This window comes from Anopheles coustani (genome assembly GCF_943734705.1).
Source record: "Anopheles coustani chromosome X unlocalized genomic scaffold, idAnoCousDA_361_x.2 X_unloc_89, whole genome shotgun sequence".
NCBI lineage: Eukaryota > Metazoa > Arthropoda > Insecta > Diptera > Culicidae > Anopheles > Anopheles coustani.
This window is the reverse complement of record NW_026525202.1, coordinates 51,583-60,000: the sequence shown is the minus strand read 5'-3', so window position 1 is coordinate 60,000 and position 8,418 is coordinate 51,583.

Sequence of the window (8,418 nt, the reverse complement as noted above, 5' to 3'; positions counted from 1 at the left end):
GCAACGCATCGGGTCCTCCCGGGGTACTTGGTGTTTGGATGCTGGCTTGGTGATTAAACACTTGATATTCCATCTTCGGATGAATTTCGGGTGTCACCTGTTGCCTAAGACCACTTGCATGTTTAGCTCGCCGTGGGGTAGCAAGCGTTGTGATCTAATGGCCTTACCGGGCAAACACTTTCGGTTCGTCAAGGACTTGGAGTGCCGGGACGGGTTGGCGGATCCATCACTCTGAGTATGCCGGGTTGATACTTGGGGTTGGTTTGGTTTTGGTGACCCAATACTAGATGTACCATCTCGGTGGTATGTCAGTATCACCTATACTCCAGACCACTTGCATGGTTAGCAAGCGTTGTGATCTAATGGCCCAACCGGGCAAACACTTTGGGTTCGCAAGGACTTAGAGTGCCGGGACGGGTTGGCGGATCCAACACTCTGGGTACCTCCGGGTACTTGGGGTTGGTTGAGGACTTGGTGAACAAACACTTGATATACACTCTCCGGATGTACTTCGGGTGTCACCTGTTGTCCGAGACCACTTGCATGGTTAGCAAGCGTTGTGATTCAATGGCCCTACCGGGCAAACACTTTGGGTTCGCAAGGACTTGGAGTGCCGGGACGGGTTGGCGGATCCAACACTCTGGGTACCTCCGGGTACTTGGGGTTGGTTGAGGACTTGGTGAACAAACACTTGTTGTACACTCTCCGGATGTACTTCGGGTGTCACCTGTTGTCCGAGGCCACTTGCATGGTAGCAAGCGTTGTGATACAATGGCCCTACCGGGCAAACACTTTGGGTTCGCAAGGACTTGGAGTGCCGGGACGGGTTTGCGGATCCAACACTCTGGGTACCTCCGGGTACTTGGGGTTGGTTGAGGACTTGGTGAACAAACACTTGATATACACTCTTCGGATGTACTTCGGGTATCGCCTGTTGTCCGAGACCACTTGCATGGTTAGCAAGCGTTGTGGTCTAATGGCCCTACCGGGCAAACACTTTGGGTTCGCGAGGACTTAGAGTGCTGGTAGTGGTTGGCGGACCCAACACTCTGGGTACCTCCGGGTACTTGGGGTTGGTTGAGGACTTGGTGAACAAACACTTGTTGTACACTCTCCGGATGTACTTCGGGTGTCACCTGTTGTCCGAGACCACTTGCATGGTTAGCAAGCGTTGTGGTCTAATGGCCCTACCGGGCAAACACTTTATGTTCGCGAGGACTTGGAGTGCTGGTAGTGGTTGGCGGACCCAACACTCTGGGTACCTCCGGGTACTTGGGGTTGGTTGAGAACTTGGTGAACAAACACTTGATATACACTCTTCGGATGTACTTCGGGTATCGCCTGTTGTCCGAGACCACTTGCATGGTTAGCAAGCGTTGTGGTCTAATGGCCCTACCGGGCAAACACTTTGGGTTCGCGAGGACTTAGAGTGCCGGGACGGGTTGGCGGATCCAACACTCTGGGTACCTCCGGGTACTTGGGGTTGGTTGAGGACTTGGTGAGCAAACACTTGATATACGTTCTTCGGATGTACTTCGGGTGTCACCTGTTGTCCGAGGCCACTTGCATGGTCAACGGTTGAGGTGGTGATGGCGGGTCGGTGCTGTAGGGTGCCGGCCTGTTGGCTGCCTTGGCCGGGTTGGTTGGTTAACACTTGATTGGGCTTGCACCCGAGGGTAATGGCACTTGAAGGTGGGTACTGGCCGGCTGACCTGGTGTGATGGTTGGTTGGTGAACACTTGGCGGTACTTGCACTTGGCTGTGCTTGGACTTGAAGGTGGGATCCGGCTGGCCTAGGCCATTGGTGGTTGGTTGGTGGGTTAGCCCTTAGCTGGGCTGGCTGGCTGGCTGGCCATCGGTGGTGTGGTGTGGTGAGGTGTGTGGAGTCGAGCATCGCGCGCCGTTGCCTTCTTCGGAGTGTTGTAGGTACGCAAGTGCTTGCAATGCAAAGAGGTTGGTGATGGAGTGACATTGCCTTCACCATGGAGTTGCGGGTACTTAGGTACTTGCAAGGAGATGGTGGTATGGTGGTGTTGCGTGTGTGGTGTTCGACTAGAAAGATATAATTTCTAAGTCCGGATTAGTGCTGTCAGTGGGGCCGCCGCTAACAGGTCCTGCACGGCCACCGTGGGGCTTGACTTGGCGCTATTCCGGACTTGGGGCGATCACGATGTCCCCGTGCGGGACTTAGAAGATGGAAGAACACAAGTACCCTTATCCCATGACTTGTGAGCGATTGGCATACGTTACCACATGAAGAGAAAAATTGGCTAAGTCCCGGATCCATATTATATGAAGAGAAAAATCGGCTAAGTCCCGGATCCATATTATATGAAGAGAAAAATCGGCTAAGTCCCGGATCCATATTATATGAAGAGAAATATCGGCTAAGTCCAGGATCCATATATAATAACCTAATAATCGGCTAAGTCCCGGATCCATATTATATGAAGAGAAAAATCGGCTAAGTCCAGGATCCATATATAATAACCTAATAATCGGCTAAGTCCAGGATCCATATATAATAACCTAATAACAGGCTAAGTCCAGGATCCATATTATATGAAGAGAAAAATCGGCTAAGTCCGAGATTGGGTCTGTCAGACATACACTTTCAAGATACCACACAAGCAAGCAAGATGGCCTAGTGATGGAACCATATAATATGAAGAGAAAAATCGGCTAAGTCCCAGATTGGGTCTGTCAGAAATACACTTCCAAGTTACCACACAAGCAAGCAAGATGGCCTAGTGATGGATCCATATGATATGAAGAGAAAAATCGGCTAAGTCCAGGATCCATATAATATGAAGAGAAAAATCGGCTAAGTCCCAGATTGGGTCTGTCAGAAATACACTTCCAAGTTACCACACAAGCAAGCAAGATGGCCTAGTGATGGATCCATATGATATGAAGAGAAAAATCGGCTAAGTCCAGGATCCATATAATATGAAGAGAAAAATCGGCTAAGTCCCAGATTGGGTCTGTCAGAAATACACTTCCAAGTTACCACACAAGCAAGCAAGATGGCCTAGTGATGGATCCATATGATATGAAGAGAAAAATCGGCTAAGTCCCAGATTGGGTCTGTCAGAAATACACTTCCAAGTTACCACACAAGCAAGCAAGATGGCCTAGTGATGGATCCATATGATATGAAGAGAAAAATCGGCTAAGTCCCAGATTGGGTCTGTCAGACATACACTATCAAGTTACCACACAAGCAAGCAAGATGGCCTAGTGATGGATCCATATGATATGAAGAGAAAAATCGGCTAAGTCCCAGATTGGGTCTGTCAGAAATACACTTCCAAGTTACCACATGAGCAAGCAAGATGGCCTAGTGATGGATCCATATAATATGCAGAGAAAAATCGGCTAAGTCCCAGATTGGGTCTGTCAGAAATACACTTCCAAGTTACCACATGAGCAAGCAAGTTACCACATGAAGAGAAAGCCGGCAAAGTCTGGGAATGTTACCACATGAACTGGAAAATGGGCAAAAACCTACCTTCACAGGGAACGTGAATAAGTAAGGCTGTAGACATCGGATCGACAAGCCAAAGACTGATATGGAAAGGAAATGAGTAGTACTAGCTTTCCTGAGAGTTGCAGAGCTTAGACTGCATATGAACGAAAGTTATTAAGCGTCAAAGTCAGAGAAGTTACCCAAAGGAACACAAGTTCCAACTTAGAGCATGTATACCGCCTAGACGGTAAGAGGTACGGCCAGGCTGAGGAATAAGGAAATGTTGGCCAACATGTTCCCTAACTATCCCCCGAAGACCGCAAAGCAATCCAACATCAACCAAGAAAGTTATAGCCCGATCAAGGAAACACCTACTTTGCACCGATATTGCACCAAATACATGTACCAAGCACCTTCGGTTGCATACCTGCAGGGGCTTACCATAGTAGGCCATGGAAGACCGATATACCGAACATAATCACTTTCTATCTCCTCGGGTGTTTGAGATAGCGCTTTGCGGTACAAGAACGAAAGTTAGACTATATCTTGGTGCATCTTTTTGCCCAAGATCACAAGACCCTATCTACCAAGGCAAGAAAGTTGTGTGGGGACAAAATGTCCAAAAGTGCCCAAAGTGGCACACTTGAACCATATATTCGAGAAAAACACAAGTGTGGGCCCGAGCTAGCAAGTTGAAATGTTCTGACCGTCAGTAGCCCTAGTTGAGGTGCACTTATCATTATATGAGGCCAACGTGCCAGCTAGTCTCTAAAGGGGCGATATGGGTGTTCCAAGGTTTGTACCCAATTGAGGAAAAAACAGGGTAAGGTACGGTGTACCGCGAATAACTCGGGCTATAGATGTCCGATCGATGAGTTTGGCATATGTATGGAAAGGTCTCGACGAGACCTAACTACCCTGAAAGTATGAAGGCAAAGACTTGAATGACCGGGAAGTTATTAAGTGCACAAGTGGTAAAGTTGCACCAAAGTCCATGTTACCCGAAGTGGTACATGAACACCCAATATTCGACCAAAACACAAGTTTAGAGACGAGCTAGCGAGCTACATTGTTCAGACCGTCAGTAGCCCGCATCAAGACACGCATTTAATTATACGGGGCCTAGCCGCTAGCTCGACTCGAAGTCGGTCATATGGTTGGTTGATGGTTTGGACCGACCACGTGGTGTACCAAGGTGATGTACCTTTCATGAATTAAAACTCTGGCTGTATGGCACTGAGCGACAAGCTATGGTGTGATTTGGAATAGTCTTGAGTGGGACTATTTAGGAAAAATGCGAACAAAAAATCACAAAGTCCTTGGGCGAAGCTATTAGCGAAACATAGAGCAAATTGGTACCAAAAACTATGGAAATGGGACTTGAGTCAAAAATAACCGCAAGTTGGAGAAGAGATAGCAAGCTTGCGTAGAACAATTATATTTGGTGCATGGTATCACCAACAAAAAAGTATATGGGGCCAAGGTGCTGGCTGGCCTCCAAAGTGGAGATATGGGCGATCCAAAGTTTGTACCCAAGTACGAACAAGTATGGAAAAAACAGGGTAAGGTACCAAGTACCATTAATAACTTCGGCTGTAGATGGCCGAGCGAGGCAAACGGCTCACCGTTGGAAAGGTCTTGGGGAGACCTATCTACCCTGAAAGTTTCATGAGGCTGAGTTGAAAGACCACGGAGATATTAGGTGATGATGGTCCAATTCGGGGACCAAGTCGCAGGAAATGGCGCTTGACCAAAATCACCCTTGGAAGGTGAATACCGGCTTACCGGTAAGAGATAGCGACTTGGCGTAGAATATTCATAAGTTGGGCGTGTAGAGACGCAACTTTTATTATATGGGGCCAACCCGGTCAGGGTGCTCCAAGTCGGTCGTTTGGTTGGTTTATGGTTTGGGCCGACCACGTGGTGTGCCAAGTTGAGGTACCTTTCATGAATTATAACTTGGTCAGTTTGCCACCGAGCGACAAGCTGCGGTGTGTTTTGGAATGGTCTTGAGTGGGACTATCAAGGAAAAATACCAATCGAAAATCAGCTTGTCCATGGCCGAAGCTATTAGTGAAACATATAGCAAAATGGGTCCAAAAACGAATGAAATGGGAATTGGACCAAGAATAACGGCAAGTTGGAGAAGAGATAGCAAGTTGGCGTAGAACAATTATATTTGGTGCATGGCATGACCAACAAAAAAGTATATGGGGCCAAGGTGCTGGCTGGCCTCCAAAGTGGAGATATGGGCGATCCAAAGTTTGTACCCAAGTACGAACAAGTATGGAAAAAACAGGGTAAGGTACCAAGTACCATTAATAACTTCGGCTGTAGATGGCCGAGCGAGGCAAACGGCTCACCGTTGGAAAGGTCTTGGGGAGACCTATCTACCCTGAAAGTTTCATGAGGCTGAGTTGAAAGACCACGGAGATATTAGGTGATGATGGTCCAATTCGGGGACCAAGTCGCAGGAAATGGCGCTTGACCAAAATCACCCTTGGAAGGTGAATACCGGCTTACCGGTAAGAGATAGCGACTTGGCGTAGAATATTCATAAGTTGGGCGTGTAGAGACGCAACTTTTATTATATGGGGCCAACCCGGTCAGGGTGCTCCAAGTCGGTCGTTTGGTTGGTTTATGGTTTGGGCCGACCACGTGGTGTGCCAAGTTGAGGTACCTTTCATGAATTATAACTTGGTCAGTTTGCCACCGAGCGACAAGCTGCGGTGTGTTTTGGAATGGTCTTGAGTGGGACTATCAAGCAAAAATACAAACAGAATATCAGCTTGTCCATGGCCGAAGCTATTAGTGAAACATATAGCAAAATGGGTCCGAAAACGAATGAAATGGGACTTGGACCAAGAATAACGGCAAGTTAGAGAAGAGATAGCAAGTTGGCGTAGAACAATTATATTTGGTGCATGGCATGACCAACAAAAAAGTATATGGGGCCAAGGTGCTGGCTGGCCTCCAAAGTGGAGATATGGGCGATCCAAAGTTTGTACCCAAGTACGAACAAGTATGGAAAAAACAGGGTAAGGTACCAAGTACCATTAATAACTTCGGCTGTAGATGGCCGAGCGAGGCAAACGGCTCACCGTTGGAAAGGTCTTGGGGAGACCTATCTACCCTGAAAGTTTCATGAGGCTGAGTTGAAAGACCACGGAGATATTAGGTGATGATGGTCCAATTCGGGGACCAAGTCGCAGGAAATGGCGCTTGACCAAAATCACCCTTGGAAGGTGAATACCGGCTTACCGGTAAGAGATAGCGACTTGGCGTAGAATATTCATAAGTTGGGCGTGTAGAGACGCAACTTTTATTATATGGGGCCAACCCGGTCAGGGTGCTCCAAGTCGGTCGTTTGGTTGGTTTATGGTTTGGGCCGACCACGTGGTGTGCCAAGTTGAGGTACCTTTCATGAATTATAACTCGGTCAGTTTGCCACCGAGCGACAAGCTGCGGTGTGTTTTGGAATGGTCTTGAGTGGGACTATCAAGGAAAAATACAAATAGAAAATCAGCTTGTCCATGGCCGAAGCTATTAGTGGAACATATAGCAAAATGGGTCCAAAAACGAATGAAATGGGACTTGGACCAAGAATAACGGCAAGTTGGAGAAGAGATAGCAAGTTGGCGTAGAACAATTATATTTGGTGCATGGTATGACCAACAAAAAAGTATATGAGGCCAAGGTGCTGGCTGGCCTCCAAAGTGGAGATATGGGCGATCCAAAGTTTGTACCCAAGTATGGCAAAAACTGGTAGAGGTACCTTTCATGAATTACTGCTCAGGCTGTATGGCACTTAGCGGGACGCTTGGCTCTGGTATGGAATAGTCTTGAGTGGGACTATCAAGGAAAAATACGAACAAAAAATCACCATGTCCACGGACGAAGGTATTAGCGAAACTTAGAGCGAAATTGCGACCAAGTCGCTGGAAATGGCCCTTGGACCAAGTATACCGTCAAGGCGGTACGAGATAGCGAGTTGACGTGGAACATTTGTAAGTTTGCCTTCACGAGACGAAAGTTTAGTTATATGGGGCCAACCCGCTCAGGGTTGTCCAAGTCGGTCATATGGCTGATCGAAATTTTCGACCAAGTACTGAGAAAACAGGGTAAGGTACCGTGTACCTCGAATAACTTTGACTGTAGATGTCCGAGCGAGGCAAACGGCATAGCGTTGGAAAGGTCTTGAGGTGTTCTAGGCACCCTGAAAGTTTGAAAAGGCTATCTGGAAAACTCGTGGAGATATTAGAGAAACATTGGGCCCAAAAGATACCAAGTCGCAGGAAATGGGCCCTCCAAGAACACCCTAAAATCCCAATTACGGCTAAGTTGCAGGCCAGCTAGCGAAGTGAAATGTTCTAGGCATAACTAGAACACGTTAATGCGCAACTTTTTGAATCAGAACTTTTTTCGATATCTGGCCCCCAAAGGGGGGATATGGGCGATCAAAGGATTTTTTCAAGTTTCGGTACTTTTTACGGTATCGCTCATAGCTCCGGCTGTATGCAAGCAAATGACAATCTAAGACATGATTTGGAAAGGTATTGAGCAGTACTAACTTACGTTAGAACACAGCGAAGCGCTATCGGTTCATGGCAAGGCCGATATAAGCAGTCAAAGATGAAAAATGTTGACAAAATGAACAAAAATTACCTTGGTACGCGAATAGCGGCCAGGGATGAAGAGGTACGAAGGTGGTGTAGAAGAATTATAATTAGGGCTTGGTACGCTCTAAAAGTTTGCCGAAGACCGCAAAGCGCTCAGACCCATAGAAAGTGGCCATTTGGGCCGAACAGTGCGTGCAAAGAGGTGAAAATGCAAAAATTGCACTTTGTGGGGCGATTTGCGGGGGGAAGGAGGGGTCGGAGGGCAAAATGTCCCTTGACCAAAAAGTCTTATCTCGTCGAGATCTACAACATTGCCGAAGACTGCAAAGC